Consider the following 19,732-nt stretch of genomic DNA (forward strand, 5'->3'; position numbering starts at 1 on the left):
CACCCCACCCCACCCTACCAAATGTCTTCTAGGAACAGTGTACATTCATTCGTTTGTTCATGCATTCATACAATTAGTATTTATTGAGCATATACTATGCACTAGGCAGGAGATGGACAGTAAGTAGTAAAGAACTAAATAAAGAAGTAAATGAATTAAAAATGAGATAAAATACTCTGGTAAATCTTTTGAAGGAAACAAATAGGGTGACAATATAAACTATAACTAGAGTGAAGGATTCACTTGCTATCCTTTGCGAATGCAAAAATTGCAAAGGTGGAGATTTCAGATGAGAAACAAGGGCCTCCTTCCTTTGATCCTGCTCTGTCTATTCAGTTACTTCCCATGACAGGTCTCATTTTCCTGAGAAAGCCTCCCTTTGCCTCTGTCCCTGTCCCTGTGTGGTTGCACTTTTTGATCTCCCTTCCTTTCTTCCAATTCATGCTCTCATTCAAGAACTTATTCCTCTATTTTGTCATGCGTTCACTGAAAAAACCTTCAGGAGTGCTTCAATTCTTGCTTCCTTCCCTCCATTCTACACTACTTGAAAGTTTATCATAGTTTTAATTAAATGTTGCAGTAATTTATTTGAAATAACTGTGTGTACTTTCTTTTTGTCTCGGACTAAATTGTTAGGTCTTAAGGGTAGAGACACTATCTCATATTTTTTTCTTTTCTATCCCTCAGAGTGCTCAGCAACCCTTAAATATAGAATAAAGGCTCAGTTAATAGTCACTGATTGAGGAGAAATCTGAGCAGCTGTAGATAGTGGAAGAGTTATTTTATGGCCAGCAGGGCCTTACTGAATGTTTCAGCTCATGCCATGTAGGTGTCTGGCCTCCTTCCTACATGCAAGGCTGGCACTGCATTGACTTAACCTACAAAAGCCTTCTTCCAAAATACAGCTTCTTCCAATGACTTCACCTTCATGGACTTCCTGGCCGATTGGAGACCAAAACCCCAGACAAACCACAATTTGTTTTATTTAATTATATCACTCTTCTACATCGTTCCTCCCACCTTTCCTTTTCCCTCCCTCCCTTCTATTAATAGATAACCCAGATAATTGGTGCATAATTGGCTTACATAAAAAGGCAGCTTCTAAGGTGAAGTTGGGATAGAAAAGGAGAAAGTCTGTTGTTGTTGCTTTTTTTTTTAAACAAGAAGCAACATTAACTAAATTAGGAGCCTGCACCAACAAAGCACTATTTTTCCCATAGAAAAATTTGGGTAGTGTAGATATAGGTATTAGTGCCTGACTCAGACATCAATTATTTGAATGCCAGTATTTTATGTGGCATGCGTTGATGAACTACTTGTCAAATCAGGGTACATTCCTTACTCAGTGAATGTATTATTTGTATTATATATTAAAGATAATTTAGAAAGCAATGCCTGCATAAAAATCTCATTGTATCAGCTTTTCCTTATTGTTCAGTCATTTGCTGACAAAACCCTCTACGGCTACTTCAATTCTTTCTTCTTTTCCTTAATTCCATAGTATGTGAAGTTTTGTTATGCAGTTTTAATTATTATACTGTCTTATTTTATTTGATATAAATTGTCTTAAATTTGATATACATTTCCTTAATTTATTTGATATTGCCTCATAAAGCCCATTTATTTGTGTGATTTTTATGTCGCTTCATACTTCATTCAAATGCAAACACTTTGGTTCTGTGTTTCTGAACATAGCTGAGTTCAACAATAAAGCAAAACTTAGAGAAACGCATGTCCTGCTCAAATGAGCTTTACGTTTCCATATAATAAATATTTAGTCACTGCGAATTGATTTGGTAGTTGCTGTTGGATAATTGACTTTTCATCTCACTTTACAGAAAACAAAATAAGGCAAATGTTAGTGATTAGATGCCAGGGTATAAGAGGGAAAAGTTACCGCTTTCCTGGGGTTGTGATGGAAAACATTCTGAAATAGTGCCTGATGTCTTAGAGGTTTGTTTGTTTCCTCCTTAAAAAGAGCCCGGGCATGAATGGACCCAGTTGTGGAAGGAGCTCCTGCAATACCAGTGTACCCAGCATGGAATTTGTGAGTGGGCGGGAAATGCTTAATTGCTATTTACCTGCGACTGCTGCCTTTGACACACATGATGAGCCAGCGTCATTTGACTGTCACCTCCTTAGGAGGCAGGATTCTTCAGCCCACACTCTGCTCAGTGCTGCCTTCTTCTCTGTGCCTGCTTTGTGTCTGTATTTTTTGCCCAGACTGTGCATTTTGAGGGAAGCACCAACCCAAAACAGGCTCCTCAGTTTTGTTACTGTCGAGAGACCCACAGAGCCTCCCACGCAGCCCTGTCCTCAAAGGGAATCAGGGATGCTGAATGCTTTGAAGAAGAATTTTTTGAACAAAAGGGATTCCCCTTCGTGCTAGTGTGCCTGAAAAGAAAATTCTTTCTTTTCCACCCCAGTGTGCAGAACTCACAGTGGATGTCTGTCTCCTTGTTCTTATCAGGCCTTGTGCTGCCAAAGAAGTAAATAAAAGTCTGGGCTCTGATTTTAACTCATTTTACAGTTCAGGTTACAAGGATTTATGAACAGACCAAATGTAATTTAGAAATAAAATAGACCCCCCTCCCCATATGATATGTTGGCTATCATATGGCTTTTTCTTATTAATTAATTCAAATATATCACAGGTCAAATTTTATTCTCTGAAACAGAATTGCATTGCCAGAGCCAGAAAGTGCAATTGGGATACCCAAACTGCATTATACCTGAATACCTTCTGTAACACTCAGCAGATCTACAACAGTGGAGAACAGCCCCGTGGAGGCTCCCAGCTAAGAATGGGAACTACCAGATCTGTATCAAAGTAAACCCATTCTCTGAGGCTCGGATGGGAATAACCCACGGCCAGGCTAGATGTCTTGGGCCTCTGTGGTCCAGAAGTGAATGCTATGCTCCTGTAACGATCCAATTGAACCTGTAAACCCAAGTCCAGCTCAGAACTACATCAGTTGTCATGGGAGGTGTGATGCCAAGGAGAAGCTTGGTTTTCATCACCCTCCTCTTCTCAGTGTGTCAGCCCAATCCTTGCAATGCTCCCCTCTCATGATAGAGGATCTGCTGCGCAGACTGAAACAAAAATAAGAGGCCCAACCCACATCCCCATGACAGCTCCTACCAACTAGCAAGATGTTCCATGAGAGTCCCAGAGGGCTGGAAATTCATGCTGCCCTGGCAGGTCCAAACATTAGCTCAGTAGAAGTTATACCAGTTCCAGGGGGCTTTCCATCAGTTGTCCAAACTGGTTCAGCTTGCCAACTTATCTTTTTTTGTTTTGTTTCTTCTTTCTCTGTTTCGTCTTTTCTTCCCCTGCTTTGGGTCACATATTCTCCACCTTGACATCCAACTCATCTGCAAATTCAAGATTTCCTTTCTTATACAGGTCCCTTCACAATAGCTCTAGGCTTCCAAACAGTCTAACAAATTAGTGGTGGGTACTAATTTTCCATTCTCTGAAAAATTCTTTTGGGAAAACTTCTCTAGTTCTTGCTTGTTTCCCTTGCTTTTTTTTTTCTCCCTTGATGGAGTTTTTGACCCACAGATGCTTTTTATGAGTGACAGTAGATATCCCATGGGCCATGTCACCCGGTTGTACAGGGCACCTTGGTCTCCTTCCCCACACACCACCCTGAGGACCCCGGGTCCTCCATGCCCTGGCTTAGCTTTGGGACCAGGCTGGTGTCCAATGAGAGGAAATCAATGTCCTATTCCTACAGTTCCTTTCCTCCTTCACTGTTTTGGGCTTTGTTACTAATTTAGGTGCACAAAAAGGAATAGTCATGGAATTGTTACTGGTAGATCAGAGGCAGGGAGACAGAGCCAAGACTTGACCCAGTGTTTTATGACAATCCACAGTCTGAGAGAGGAGGCAACTTGTCCAAGGGTGATGAGGAAATGTAACTCCTTCTACAGGAGATAAGAACCTGAGTGGTGAATTCCCCTGAGTTGAATTAGAGGTGGAGGAATGAGGAGCTTTGTGAGGAAAGCAAAGTAGCACCTTTATCTAAATACAGACAGCACTGAGGCAGATATCCTATGGCCACAGCAGTATTTGGAGTCCTGACCAGGGACTCCAAACATAGTTCAGTTTGTGCCTAACATCTAAACAGATGGAGAACTGAATCAATCTGCCTTTCTCTGGTTTTTCATCACCTTTCACCAGAGAACCCAGGTGCTCAGACTGCACCCCTGAAAACCTGGCAGGGGCCCAGGATAAACATATAGCAGGGTTTGAGCAAGAGACATTCAGCCCCAGGCTAGGGTTCTGCCCCACCACTTCCTCCCCCTGTCAGCCCAAGGCAGCAGAGCCCCTTAATCATCATCAGAACAATTGGTTCAACTCCTAAAATGAGATGTTGGGCTCTAATAAGAAAAGAAGGAGATTGAGATCAACCTTGAGATGCTATTCATAGACCTGTCTGGTGCCCTCTGCACTTTCATTAACTGCTGCCTTGTACCAGGTGGAAAACCTTGGGCAGGGATGGTGTGCCCACCTGGCTAGTGAGGCAGGGCAAGAGGAGAGGGTTTCCCCCATGACTCGGTATGATCTGCCAGCATTTCCTCTACTTCACAGTTTTTCCAGACCAGTGTGCGGGTAGCCCTATTTTAAGTCATTAGTTTAAAAAAATCTTTACCTGCTCTTTAAGTGTAAAAATCTCCTTTAGTCTTGTCCTAAGTAATGATATCTATGAACTAACATATTTGATGTGATAGTTGTGCATATTTTTCTAATATACTTTCAAAGAAATCTGGAATTGCTAAAATGAAAAAAAAAACAATACTCATTTGTGAAACTTCTACGATTATTTTGAGTGCCACGTTTTAGGGAAAATGCAGTAGTGTATGCTGGCCTTTGGAGGATAGGACACACTCAACCAAGATCATTAATCCTATGTCAATGCCAAGGAGGCTGAAACTCAGTTGATTCTAGATTGTTCCAATGTGAGATTCAAGATATCATACTTCTTGAAAAAAAAGAAGTTTGGTAATAGAGATGCAAGGTCGTAGTAAAACATGGATTTGAGTTGTTGAGGCCAAGATAAGAAAAATATTTCATTCTCATAGAGACCAATACTTCAGCTGGTAGGACTGACCCCAACCAAACATTTTTCAAATCTATAGCTGCGCATTAGGCAGGCCGGGCCAGGCCTGGCTATCCCGAAGTGACACAAATCCTCAAAGTCTCAGTGGCTTAACGGCGCAGTGGTTTTTACTTCGGTTCACACAAAGCCTGCTGTAGGTTAAGTGGATTCTCGGAGGCATCTCTCTCGCGAGGGTGACTGAGAAACACAGTCCCTCGGCTTTGCCATGTCAGCACCCAGTTGCCAGAATTGCCACATCAAAAGGAGAGGACCTGGGAGCCACACATGGTTTTCTCACAGCCTCAGCCCGGAAGTGACGTGCACGGGTCACGTGGCCCTGCCCAGCAGCAAGGCGTGCTGGGATGCGATCACCTTCCGGAGGCCAGGCCAGAGAGGAAAGCGCCGCAGGTGAGTATCCCGAATCAGAGGAATACACCTGTGGGAAACCGACAGTCCCTATTCCCACTCAGCCAGCTTCCTCATACATAACACGGCATTTTGTGCCCATTTTGTAGCTTTGTTGGGAGGCTAGATGAGATCCCGCATGTGAAATGCCTCGCACTTTACAACCTCTAGCTAGTTAATCTGGACGATGAAGTGTCGATGGACACTTGGGTTGCATTATACCTGAATACCTTCTGTAACACTCAGCAGATCTACAACAGTGGAGAACAGCCCCGTGGAGGCTCCCAGCTAAGAATGGGAACTACCAGATCTGTATCAAAGTAAACCCATTCTCTGAGGCTCGGATGGGAATAACCCACGGCCAGGCTAGATGTCTTGGGCCTCTGTGGTCCAGAAGTGAATGCTATGCTCCTGTAACGATCCAATTGAACCTGTAAACCCAAGTCCAGCTCAGAACTACATCAGTTGTCATGGGAGGTGTGATGCCAAGGAGAAGCTTGGTTTTCATCACCCTCCTCTTCTCAGTGTGTCAGCCTGCTGAATTAGGGCTTCGTTCCCCGCCCTCCAGTGAGGCCGCCGGAGTGCACCCTGCCCTCTGCAGAACCCGCGCACCTGCCCCTACGTACCCGTCACCCTGCGGACTCTGCCTCTCATTCCCTTCTCTCCTCGGCACGGCTGGAGGCATCAGCATTAGGGTCCAAGTTCTATTTAAAATAAGATGATGACAACAACTTTTATATAAAAACCATGAGAAGGAAACAAATCCCCACAATGAATTGACCCCTCCTTCCCTGTAAACATGAAGTTTGAAGTTGAGAAAGGGGATTATGTTCTCTGTTACAGCGATAGACTTGATGGATCTAACGTCTTTTCTGGTGGCTAAAAGGCAATTAAGAAAACACAACTGTGAAAGTTGAGATTCTTATATTTCCTCATAAAATGCACTTCTTGTGCTTAATCTGTTACTCTCAGTAGTGAAGTTTCAGAGTCATCAATATGACAGTACAGCAATATTGCCTCATCAGTCATGATTTACTTAATGTTTTCTGAATTTAGTAATATTTGATTAAAATTTAATGTGAACGTATCATATCATGCCATATATATTATTGCATCCATTAATCAGGTAACTATAGTAATGAAATGCTGGAAAGTTGGATGAAAAAGGAGCTAAGGTCTTGATATATGTTTGACATAATTCTGTGAGTGATTAACCAAAGAAAAAGTCAGTCATACAAAGCTTCATTAATATATATTGCTTTTACAATCATCTATGTATCGTCAGATATTTTTAACCTTTGTTAAGCTTGATTTTTTAATTTACTGAAAGACACTAAATATTAATAACCATGAAGGATATACATTATTCCACTGAATCACAAGTAGACAGAATGATTCATTGTTTATTCTAATTTTTTTTGTATAATGATGTGTGTTAAAAGATTATCTAAGTTATTTAATCGCCTTGTCATGGGGAAAATGACATATATTTAGCATATGGCTGTGTAAGATACTAATTTAAATATCACATCATATTTCTGTCATTTTTTACTTTCATATCATTGACCAGAGTAGATGCTCAATATGACAATGCGTAATTTATATCTGAAACAGACTGATTTTTGTGTGCAAATATTCTTTTTCCTATTAAAACGTTGAATCAGTCATAACTTGTTTCTTTTAATACTGCCATTTTAATCAGCTGACAACTGAAGGACCAACTGGTATTTAAACATCTCTCTACCCTATTCAACAAAACAGTTAAGGAGGTGTATGCATTTGAGGGAATGATTGAATAAAATAAATGTTAATTTTTTACTAGATGGAGAAAGTGATTATTTAAACACAATTATCCAGCTAGTTGTTCCCAGTTTTAGATTCTGTTGACTTGTACTTTGTTCATTCATTCATTCATCACAGTTTTCTATCCAACATGTCTCATGACAGGCATTGAGCTGGTTCCTGGGATACAAAAATGAAATGACATGATCGGTGGTTCCTAGTGGCTCACAATCTAGTGATGAGCAGAGGCTTAAACAAATGTGAACAGGGAAGATCTCTAAAATGGAGTCTGATTCCACTCCTAGGTATAAAACCAAAAGAATTAAAAGCTGGGACTCAAACAGATGTTTGTACACCAATAGTCATAGCAGCACAATTCACAATTGCCTGAAGCTGGAAACAACCCAAGTGTCCATCAACAGATGAATGTATAAACAAAATATGGTGCATACATACAGTAGAATGTCATTTGGCCATAAAAAGGAGTGAAGCTCTCGTGCATGGTACAATATGGATGAACTTTGGAAACATCACTCTGAATGAAATAAGCCAGGCACAAAAGGACAAATATTGCATAATTCCACTTATAGGAAATATCTAGAATGAACAAACTCATAGAGACAGAAAATGGATTGGCATTACTAGGGGAAAGGGAAAATGGGGAGTTATTGCTTAATGGGTACAGAGTTTCTTTTCAGGGTGATGAAACAGTTTTGGTAATGGATGGTGGTTGTGGGGGATGGAATTATTGTACCCTGATTGAGACACGTTCTTGGTCTCATTTTGCCTTCTTGTGGAAGTGACCCCATTGTAAACAGGACCTCTTGACGATGTTATTTTAGTTAAAGTGTGGCCCTTCTGAATGAGGTTGGGTCTTCATCTGGATTACTGGAGTTCTTTATAAGCAAAAGGAATTTGTACATAGGCAGAGAAAGCCACGAGGAGGAGCCAGAAGCCAGAAGTCTACGGAACTGGAAGAGAAAGGAGAGAACGTTGCTATGGGCACGAGGCAGGGATAGGAGCCAATGAACTCCAAGGATTGCTGGCAGCCAGCATCAGAATGTTACAAACCTGGAGGAGAAAGCATCGCCTTGCTGATGCCTCCATTTTGGACTTCTCCTAGCCTCAAAATCGTGAACCAATAAATTCCCAGGTGATTTTTGTCAGAGAGCCCGGAAAACTAAGACAGTGGTGATGGCACCACAACATGGTAAAAGTACTTAATGCTACTGAATTATTACACTTAAAAATGGTTAAAAAGGCAAATTTTATAGTATGTGTGTGTATATATATATGTATATATATATATATATATAAAACCACAATAAAAAGATAAATGAAAATGAATCATGCAAAACATGGAGTCTGAACAGAAAACAATGGGCTACGGAGAAGAGCATCAACGTCAGTCTCGGGTTCAGGGAAGGTTCTCAGGGTCCACTGAAGTAGATACTGCAGATGTAAATAGCAGTTTCCCAGACAGACACATTTGGGAATGGGAGTGTGGGTGGAGGTTGAGGATGGACATATTCATGCTCAGAGGCATGAGAAAGCATGTTCTGGAAGAAGAGAAACTCACTCCTGCCTCTATCTAGTTAAAATGGGAACAAAAAAGTGTGTCACATTGGAACTGTTCTCATTGCTTCAGGGCACTGAATGCTGAGCTGGGACTTAATTCCACGCCCTGGGGGAAGGCTGCTGCTGCTGTTCAGCCTGTTTTAGACCCTAACTGGGGACCTACAGGAAAAGATGAGGATAGAGGAAAACAGGTGGGGAGGGGACGATGATGATGACACATATCTTCTGCTGATATTAAAACAGACACAGGGGCCCTTGCTCCAAAGAACTGCAACTGAGAGCACTATCTAGAACCCTGCCCAGAAACTAACCCATCCCCCAAAGTTGTTGACTTTAAAATTGTTTTAAATTTAACTTAAATGTTCAAATGCAATAATTATAGATGGATTCCGGTAACCTAGGTCTCTGGTATACTTTGTAGCTAAATTCTGCCTTTGAGGGAACTTATAAAAGAGGAGACTTTAGCAAGGGCTTTAAAGAAAATGGACAATTGGACTTGGGGTGTTGGAAATGGAATCATTCCTATGAGATTGTTTCAGAATAAAGAGGTAATGGAGTTGAGAAAATAAGAGGAGTGATATCTGAAAGGAAAGATCAAACCTGCCTGTCATCTGTATCCGAAATGCTTGACCCTGTCCTTGGGAGTGGGAAGTTGCTCCCCATTGGAAATAAATGCTGTTCACGGATGGATGAGCCTGGTCCACGTGAGGTCGAACATCATTTTCAGTGACTTGTTGCAACATTCATGATTAATGTTGATTTATTACTCGATCATTGTGTTATGTAAATAGGCGGCAGCTTTTTGTGTATGTGTCCTGGTGTGATGCTGGTTTAATTGAGTTTGGGGATGAGGAGAGGAGGTGGGAGGTTCCAGGGTTAATACTGTTAGCTTCTTCCTCAGTAGCAAACCCTTCTTATGATGGATGAAACAGTGTCAATAATCAGAGTAGCCAAACTGTTAATGGAATTCCATATGGGAAGGAGGGGTTTTATTACTATGGCGATTTTATGACAGTAACAGAGACGAATCTGTAAACTTAAAGTTAGTTATAAATTTGTTACCATGAATCAAAATTTGCAGCAAAGTGTGCTAATGTGCTGACTCCCTAACCAAACTCAAATTGTATTTTTTATTGAACAGAGAGCTTAATCAGTTAAAAGCACAACCACACCCACACACACACACACCCACCCACACACACACACACACACACACACATGCACGGACAGTTCTTACTAGAAACAAGCATACATTTTCTAAAAATGATTGAAATTTGTGCCAAATAAAAATGAAAACCCATATGTATTATGAGGTTTCTGTAATGAAAATGAGTTATTTTATTGTCAGTAAAAATTAATTAAACCCAAATTGAAGTAGTATTTTATTTGAAGTATCTGGTTCATTATCTAGAAGTTTTTTTCGGGGATTTGAAACTCAAAGTGGAACCATTTGCGTGTCCCTAGTGAAGACTCTCCTCTCTAGGATTTACTCGATACTAAGAACCATGAATGATGATGAGAAAAAGAATCTCTAAGATTTTGAGATTCTGTATCAATACCTGAGTTTCTAATGACCAAGGAATCTTTACTACCAATCTCTTTTCCCCCTGCAGAGCGGCTGATACAAAAGGGTGTGGGAGGTGGGAGGTGAGTAGGAGCACAAAGCCTCTTCAATTGTTATCAGATAGCTGTTCACAGAAAGGTCTTCCCAGAGCTTGCTGTATAGAAAGCACATCCCACACATCATCATTATTCATTCTTCTAGCTTAAGAGGCTTGTTTTTCGCAGATGTGCCCTTCCTGTTTGGCATTTGTAACTGTGGACTGTTGTTCACTTGAAGAAAATGCGTCATCTAAATATGAACTGAGATTTCGAGCTGATTCATGAACACCTTTTGTTAAGTAAAGCATAAAAAGGAGTATCGTTGCCAAGGGTGAGGTATGTGTCCCAGCAAAATTGTACTACAGTATGCCACACTAGGCATGAAGGGGGAGGATAACTGGTGTAAACAAGGGCATCTTTCTAGAAAAAGTAAAATATGGGTGACAAGAAATTTCCTAGAGGAGATAAATAGACTCTATGCTTTAGCTTCTCTTTTGCTTGCATATATGCTCTATATTTCTCTAAAGCATTTCCCATAGAGATTGGGGCATTATTTTTACAGCAACTTCCAGATTCATTCTTTGCAGCAAATTAACCTTACTCCTACGCTTTGATTCAGACATTTGTTTAGAGTATGTTGTAGCTACCCAAACAGCAGAGAGAAGGGAGTCACTGGCTTAGTCAGAATGACAGGAGGGAATCTCATAATTACATGGAATATGTTCATTCATTTAACATTTATTAAGTACCTACTGTTAGCTGGGCAGTGTGTGCAATAAATATTTGTGGGATTGATCTCTTGCCACTTGTATGACATTTCAAACTTTGCATGTCAGATGGCAAAAGCAAATATGCCCCAAGCAAATTTGGTCTGGGGACTTAGAGTCTAGGACGTTGCGATTGCTAGAAATTATGGAGATGGTAACAATGCCTCAGGAAGGTGGCGTTTTTTAATCAGGCTGAACATTTACTCCAAAGTTGATTTATTAGATAGCATCAGACAAAATGGGACCATTCTAATAAGAAACACATGTATTTTGTTTCTTATGTCTTTTATTGTTTCCATAGTGTGTTGCTTTTATCAAAGTTTACATTTACATTTCACCGACTTGGAGGAAACGAATGCTGTCACCTTATTTTATAACCAATGATTTAGTAGAAATGGACTAATACGGTTTCTTCTTAATTCTGTAACCTTGAGCAAGTCACTTCTTGAGCCTCAGTTTTCTCAACTAAAAATTAGAGGAAATTAAATACTGATGTTAAAAGTATTCCTAGGGCAGTGCGATGGTGGCTTAGTGGCAGAATTCTCGCCTGCCATGCCAGAGACCTGGGTTTAATTCCTGGTGCCTGCCCATGTGAAAAAAAGAAGAAAGAAGTATTCCTAAAACTTATGGAACCCTATGGATATGTAGAGTACAGTAAATTAAAAAAAAAATGTCAGTTCAAAGTCAATTAAGCCAAAGGCAATGAACAAATTTTAGTTTAGATAGATCTCTTTAATGGATTTCAAGCACTTAATCCTTTCCCACTTAATTATCATCTACTGGATGCTAATTGCTAGACCTAATCAATTAGTAATTAAAGCCTGAAATTCCACCTCAGAATGTAACTACTATCCCTATTAAAGTGCAAGTACACCTCAGTGTGTCTAGCAAGGCAGTCATTTACATGTTAGTACAATTTAAAATGCTAAGAAGTTTATTTTGAGAAGGAAAGAAAAAGTATGTGAGCATTCCTGTCTGAGGAAAACTGAACACCTGTAATAGTCTGAGGAGTTGAAAAAGATGCCCACATTCCTTTAAGTTGTAATTCTGAATCCTCCAAACACCAAAAACCACAAGATTTTTTTGTTCATTCATTTGATGACCAAACATGACCAGACCCAAACTCATTCGGTAGCAAAATCTGCCCTGAACTGACATAAGATTGTTGAAATTTCCCACTTAGTGTGACTTTGTTTTACTGCAGAATTTAATGATTTTGATTACGGGTGGCTTCACAGACCCTGCTGGGTGTGTTATATAGTTTATGGTATATGCACAAAATCTGAAAAATTCCAAATTCTGATAAACATCTGTCCATAATGATTTTATTGAACTTGTACAAATGCTTTGTATTGCCCAGTTTACCTCCACATTATTATTGTCTGACCCAGCTGATTCTTTTTAAAAGCTTTCCTAACACAACAGAAACAAGCCAAACTGCACATAAAATTAACACCACGGAGCTCTAAAGAACACAAAATTAGCTTCCGAATTGCTCCATTTTACCTTCTTGTATCTATTTCTTTCTCTTGGCCTTTTCTTTTTTTTCTTTAAACATGGGCAGGCACCAGGAATCGAACCTGGGTCCTCGGGCATGGCAAGCAAGCACTCTTACCTGCTGAGCCACTGTGGCCCTCTCTTGGCCTTTTCAATGGTGATCTTGTCTTTCTCTGTTTTCCCTACTGCCTGAGTGCTCCAGTTCATAATATTTTTACCTTATGGACTTGGGCTTTCTTTTTCTGGATTCCACCTTCCCTCTGGCTTCATCATGATACAGGCTGTAACGCCAGGGTACTGAACTAGGACAGGAATTTCTCTGAGAATTGCCTGGCCCTGCACTTGGTCCAGTTACATCACTCACCGGGATGTAAACTCACTGAGGGCAAGTACTGCGTCCCTTAGGGCTTTGTTTCTCAAAGTGCGGTCCCTGGGCTGACAGCGTTGGTGTCAGCTGGGAGCTGGTGAGACCTGCAGAATCTTAGGCCCCACCCGACCCGTGGAACCAGAATCCATGTTTCATCGAGATCACAGGAGACATGTATGCTCATTGAAGTCCAACAAACCTTACTCTACACCAGTGTCCCACTCGGCCTAGCATGGTTGTGGAAGGTAATTTCCATTGAGAAGGTTACAAATATTTACAACCAGCAGCTTGGATTAAAATGACTGTCAATATTAATTTCTTTTTATGAGAAATTCTATCTTATAGCTTTTACCTCAGAATCACAGGGCAAATAAGATTTTCAACAAAATTCTTCCTCCAAGAGTCGTAATTTCAATATAAACTACAAGTTTGTTCATTTCTGAATGGTGGAGTTTTACTTATCATGTCATCACACAGACTTGTGGAACTTGATGAGAATCAAATATTTGTTTTAATTTTTTAATACTTGGTCCTCTAAAACCTTTATGTATAATACCTGTGCTTAAAAAGGATCTGTGGCAGCATGTAGTAGTTCCTCCTTTCCACCACCTTTTAATTATAGTTTACCCAGAAGTGATCATAAGGAATATTTTAAAGTAATTTTGAAAATGGACACTTTCCCTGAATTAAAAAGCACATTAATAAAAATATCTCATCTTAAAATATTCAATTATTTTAAAATATTTCCTTTCAGCTAGTTGGTTTAAAGCCCTGTACTGATATTTTTCTCAGCCGCTGTTACAGACAGACCTCAATTCAATTCTACAACTTCTTCATTAAGACTTATGGTTATAGTCTTGGGCTGGGTGTTGAAGGGAGCATAAATGTGCAAAATTCCCAATTCCTCCCTCTAGGAAATTTACAGTCTAATATGCTGACATGCCTTTGTTATAAAGAGAATGTAATAATTGCCATGAAAGCATAAATGGGCACCACAAGACTTTGGAGAAAGGAGAGACATCTGGGTGGGAGGGCAACATCTGGAAAGCCTGTAAACTTTCACTACACACTCTTACTTCTTTATGATTCAAAACGAGCTAAGACAAAAACTCAACAGTCTTAGTTTGCCAGGGCAGCTATAACAGACACCACAGAGTAGTTGGCTTAACAACAGGAATTTATTGTCACAGTTTTGGAGTCTAGAAATCCAAATCAAGGTGTTGGCAGCATCTTGCTCTCTCTGAAGTGTGTAGGAGTCTGCTGGTGGCTTGTCAGCAGTCCATTAACTCAGTCTCTGCCTCTGTCACCTGGCTGTCCATTCTTCTGTCTCTTCCTCCTACTGTGTCCAATGCTCTCGGCTTATAAGGACTCCAGTCATATTGGATTAAGGCCCCCTAACTCAGTTTGGCCTCACCTTAACTAATAACATCTTTAAAGATCCCATTTACAAATGGGTGCACATCCATGGGACTGGGGCTTAGGACTTGAACATGTCTTTGTGGGGATCCAGAACACCTGCCATATGTTCTTGTTATGTTCAGATTTTGCCTCCTGCTTTGTTGCAAACCCCTTTAGAAGATGAACAATGGTAGAGTAGAAGAAAATTAAAGGAAGTGTTGGTTGGTTGCTTAATCTCCCTGTGTTTGATGACTCCAAACATCCTAGTGCCTGATTCCTTTCCTGACTGGCTTGAGCAGTTTGGACACAGTGGACGCCCAGTCTCTTCTATTATCTGGCTGCTCCCGCCTGAGTCTCTGCTGCATTTGGAAGCCAGAGGTTCCTGTAGCATAGTGCCAGCATTGGTCTTCAAAGACTGAGGTTTCAGCTTTCAAGAAGGAAGGAGATGAAAAGAAAGGAAGTGAGAGCGTGGGAGGATGCTAAAGACCACAGTTGGAGACCAAAGTTCATGGACCTAGCGACAACTTCAAATGGGGCAGCTATGAAAAATAAGACTTTTCATAGTCTGTTCACAGTTGCTGAAGACCTATGCTATATATTACATTTATCATATAGATCAATATAATGACTTTGCTCACCAGAATGGTAACTAAATTTGGTCCCCATATATAAATAACCTGGGTCAAGAAGGCTTAATTTGTGCCAGCGACTGGCTGACATTAGCTTCCCTCTCCATCCTCACTGTTCACGTCTTTTACATGTAAGTGATACCTCCTGAGGATTCTGTATCAAGAAAGTTTTTAAGCTTTCTGGCTGAAGCATTTTCTGTAAACCCAGGGTAATATAGAACTATGTTTGACAAATGAAACATGAAAATCTGATGATGGAAGGGAAGCAGAACTCCCACCAGTGAAGCCGCTTCCAGTTTTTCATGGAATTCTTGAATGACCGGTATCTATACAAGCATCATGTTTACTTATTATTTAAAGAAAAGTAGACCCATTAAAATATCTGTTGAGGCTAATCCTAAAATGTAATTGTTTTCATGAAATAGAAAAACAAATGTTTAAATCCATAAAATAAAATACTTAAATTATCCTACTTTAAAGCCCTTTAAATGAGAATGAATTTGGGAGTATAAAATTTATATTTCCACAAAGCATTAGAAATCCACTGTCTAAACCATTTGACTAGAAATTGAGACTCATAATAAAAGAGTCTCTCACCAAAATCCTAACATATTTGGGTTTCACTCTGCAGTGTAATTATATGTTTATATACCCCAGAATCCTGCCTGACAATTGGGCATTCAGAGCAGAAGCACAGAAATCGAACTGGAGGCTAATAGAGAGTTCCTTTCTCCTTGCAAAAGCTTCATGGAACAGGCAGTGTGGGAAATTTTACAAGGCTCACCCTCTCTTCTCATTCCAAACAGTTGTAAATGCCCTTGGGCATTCTTTGGGAGGAGTGTGGTCACAGACTTTAAAAAACTGGGCTTTTTCACTATGAACGTATTTGTTAATCCTCTGCCAGTCTGTCACTTTCCCCCCATTTCTTGGATTAAATACTGAGCTGAAAAGCTAGTCAAGGCAAAATGTCCTAAGATGCTTTACTTATATACAGTAAAACACTGTGGAACAGTCAGCAAGGTAGTGGGACTCCCAGGCTTTCTGCCTCTCAGTTTCTCTATCTGTATAATGGGGATAATAATATACCCCTTCCCGATTTCACAAATAACCCTGCCTGGAGCACTTTACACAAGGGTCCAAGGAGGTCTTTCCTAGGAAAGAAGAGAGAAGCCTTCCAAAATGGAAGCTTGTTTGTTTATTCATTCAACAGACATTTACTGTATCACATGATCTGCCATGTTCCAGGTGTGGGAAGTGCCGTTGACACAACAGTGGGAAGATATGCTCACTTCTGTCTGAGCAAAAGATGTGGCAGGCCAGATTGTCCCAGTGATAAGGGCTATGATTCTAAAGTAGTGGCTGTTGTCTGAAACATGTCTTCATGGTCCTCTGGGCACACCTGCCAGCACTGCTATAGGATTCATGTGATGGAGGAAGACCCTGACTCCAGAGGTATTGGTGCCTGTGTCTGCAGCAGGTACAGCAGCTTCTCAAGTGGGCCTTTGGGGCTCTTGGGAGCCTGGGCCTCCCTGTGGCCACAGTGAGCTGGAGTAAAGAGAGAGAGGGAAATGGTAGGGATGCTCAGAGCTAAGAGCTTGTGAGACTTCTCCTGGGAACTCCCAGAAATCATTGGGGGTGAACTTTCCAGGGAATGTGGATGGTACCACAATCATGACTGGGCAAAGAGCTAGAGAAACAGTCTTTCTACTGTTATGGTAGCTTCATTATTTTTCTCATCCTCCTCCCACTCTCCCTCTCCCTCCCTGCTTCTCCTCCTTCCCTCCTAGTTTACATCTAGTCTTCTATGTTAAAGAGGTTGCCAGAGTATGATAAAAATAGTAAACTAATGCATCTTGTATATTTTGTGTTAAAATTCCTAGGAAAGATGTCTTCTGAAATTCTGAGCTTTATAGCCCCCAGGATTAGTGGATGAGGGGTAAAAGGGAAGGGTTCCAGACCAGAATGTTCATATATAGAAGACATTTCAGATTAACTCTTGTTACATGTATGCAGTTTATTGACGGTTGCTTGTATATAGTGGAAAAACTAAATCCTTATTTGAAACATTTAGTCGGTTTCGCTGTCTAGAAGCACCCAATGTGTGTTAAAAGTAGTAGTAGTAAAATATTACTTTGTAAATATTGTTTTGCTCAAATTCATAGGAAACAGTATCTTTTGGAAATGGATTTGTTAAACCATCTCTGTGAGGATTCAACTGTCTATATACTTGTTCAGTGGTTTGGAGGAGGTGGGAGGGAAGCATTTGCAAAGGGTAATATACTAGCGTGGTCAGAAAAAACTTTTTCTGTATGTTGTATGCATTTTGTTTGGCTGTGTATATAATGTATGTGATAGACAAATGAGTCCTAATTTTGCAACATCTAGTCTGTAGATGTTAAAGTTGTTGCCAGTGTATGAATTGAGTTAGTAAAATTAGCATGTTTTGGAGACTTTGTGTTGAAATTCATTGGAAAGCTTGTCTTTGGTAAATAACTTTTGGGTATGAATTTGTTCAACCACCTCTAAGCATTACACTTGCTGGTACTTGTCCACTGAACTGGTGATGAAGAAAAGGAAGTGAGGAGAGAATGGTTCGAGGCCAACATGGTCATGTTTAGGAGATAACCTTGGGTTATAACCATTGTTATGTGTGTGCAGTTTTTTTTTAAAACAATACTATGTAGGCAGTGGACAAGTAAGTTCTTATTTGAAAAATCTAGTCTTTCTAAATGTTTAGAAGTGTTTGATGTGTTTAAAAATAGAGATAGTAGCATAACACTATAAGTGGCTTTTAAACATTGATGGGAAATGTTATTTTTGGGAATGGAATTGTTAATCTGCCTCTGAACATTGTACTCTTGTGCTTGTTCATTAGTTTGAAGGAGATGGGTGGGAGAAATGGCAAAAGGTGTTTTGCTAGTGTGTACTAGAAAATTTCTGATCATCCATTGCCCTGTATGTCACGTGAATTCATTTAACTTTGCTCTACTGTAAATATTGTATATGTACTGGATAAATAAGTCCTACTTTTATTGTATCTAGTATTTAGATATTAAAGAGATTGTCAAATGTATGACAAAGGTAGTTAGTAAACTAACACATTTGTACCTTTTGTGTTACAGTTCATAGAAAGGTGGTCTTCTGAAAATGACTTTTGGAAATGAAATTGTAAAACCACACTTAAGTGACACATGTGCCTGTAACTCATCCACTGGGTTTGTGGTGGGAGGAAGAAATCGGGAGAAATGAAGGCTCTGGACCAGAATGTTTCCATTTAGAAGATGCTTTTAGATATGACCATTGTTACATGTGTGTAGTTTATTCAACACTACTGACTATATAGTGGACAAATTTAAGTCTTTATTTAAACATCTAATTTTTCTGGATGTTTAGAAATGCACAAAGTATGTTAAACTTAAAGGTAGTAAAATAACACATTTTGTAGATAATTGCTTTGTTAAAATTCATATGAATTATATTTTGGAAATGGAATGGCCAAATGACCTCCAGAGCAGTGCACATTCTGTTTGTGCTGTTTCAGGGAAGAGAAGGAAGCGTCAGGGACTCTATGCCATTGTCTATAGTTGGGCAAGATAAACCCTCATCCTATGTTCTGTGCATTTTGCTCTACTTTACCATATATATGGTGTATATAGTGGACAAACAAGTCCTAATTTTTTAATCATCGAGTCTTTTTAGATGTTAAAGAAGCTGCCACTGTATGACAGAAGTACAGTTAGTAAACGAATACATTTTGGGCTAAAATGTATAGGGAAGACTTTGTTCTAACAATGATAGAATTGTACTTGTGGAAGCAAAATTGTTGAAATACCCTCTAAGCATTGCAGAAACAACCACTGGGTTGATAGAGGTGATAAGGGGAAGGGTTCTAGGCCAGAATGTTCCTATTTAGAAGACATTTTCAGATTATATCCTTCGTTATATGTATAAGGCATATTCAATGCTACTGCATGTCTCGTGGGAAAATTTAAGTCCCTATTTGAAACATCTAGTCTTTCTAGATGCTTAGATGTATACAACATATGTTAAAAGTAGTGTGTGTAAAATAATACTTTAAATATTTTTTCCTGTTAGTATACGGGAATGGCGTTGTTAAACTAGATGCCTTGGAGCAGTGTACTGACAGCGCGGAGGTGCGGGGCAGCCGTGCAGCGGAAAAGGATCTTTACACGTGAGTTAAACAAATTCATAGTGTCTGACTGTTGTTCTATATAATAGGCATTTTAGTTGTTGCTGTGTATTAGAGGATGAGTCATAACGTCCAAAATGTATTAAAAATAGAGGTAGACAGGTAATCCCTGTAGAAATGCCCTTGCGTTGGTTTATAGGAAGGACTGCCTTCAGGGAGTGACCTTTGCTAAGCCACCTCTTGGCGCTAGATGTGTTTCTGTACTTCGTCATTGAAAAGGTGGAAGAGGAAGAAGAGGAAGGGCAAAGTGAAGGGCTCTTTTCTAGTTTCTCTATATCTGGAAGACAATTTTAGACTATAACCATAGTTCTCTGTGCGTTTTTGTAGAGTACCTGTGTTAATTGTGGATAAGATTCATTCTTTATTTCACAACATCTAAGCTTTTTAGATGT

At 39.9% G+C, this 19,732-nt stretch overlaps 1 long non-coding RNA gene across 9 annotated transcripts in view; it reads left to right on the forward strand.

Annotated features, from left to right (window-relative positions):
• The first annotated feature begins 5,435 nt into the window (after window positions 1–5,435).
• The window catches only part of LOC143653093 (uncharacterized), a 129,679-nt gene continuing 115,382 nt past the window's right edge, over window positions 5,436–19,732 (forward strand). For 7 of the 9 annotated variants that reach the window (XR_013161095.1, XR_013161085.1, XR_013161092.1 and 4 more), the window contains exons 1-2: window positions 5,436–5,513; window positions 19,226–19,322. This is a non-coding gene — a long non-coding RNA (uncharacterized LOC143653093). Of the gene's footprint in view, window positions 5,514–10,658; window positions 10,809–19,225; window positions 19,323–19,732 lie in introns of all 9 variants that reach the window. The other 2 variants (XR_013161088.1, XR_013161084.1) reach the window with 2 other exon arrangements.

The sequence above is a fragment of the Tamandua tetradactyla genome, chromosome 13, assembly GCF_023851605.1.
Source record: "Tamandua tetradactyla isolate mTamTet1 chromosome 13, mTamTet1.pri, whole genome shotgun sequence".
Classification (NCBI taxonomy): Eukaryota; Metazoa; Chordata; class Mammalia; order Pilosa; family Myrmecophagidae; genus Tamandua; species Tamandua tetradactyla.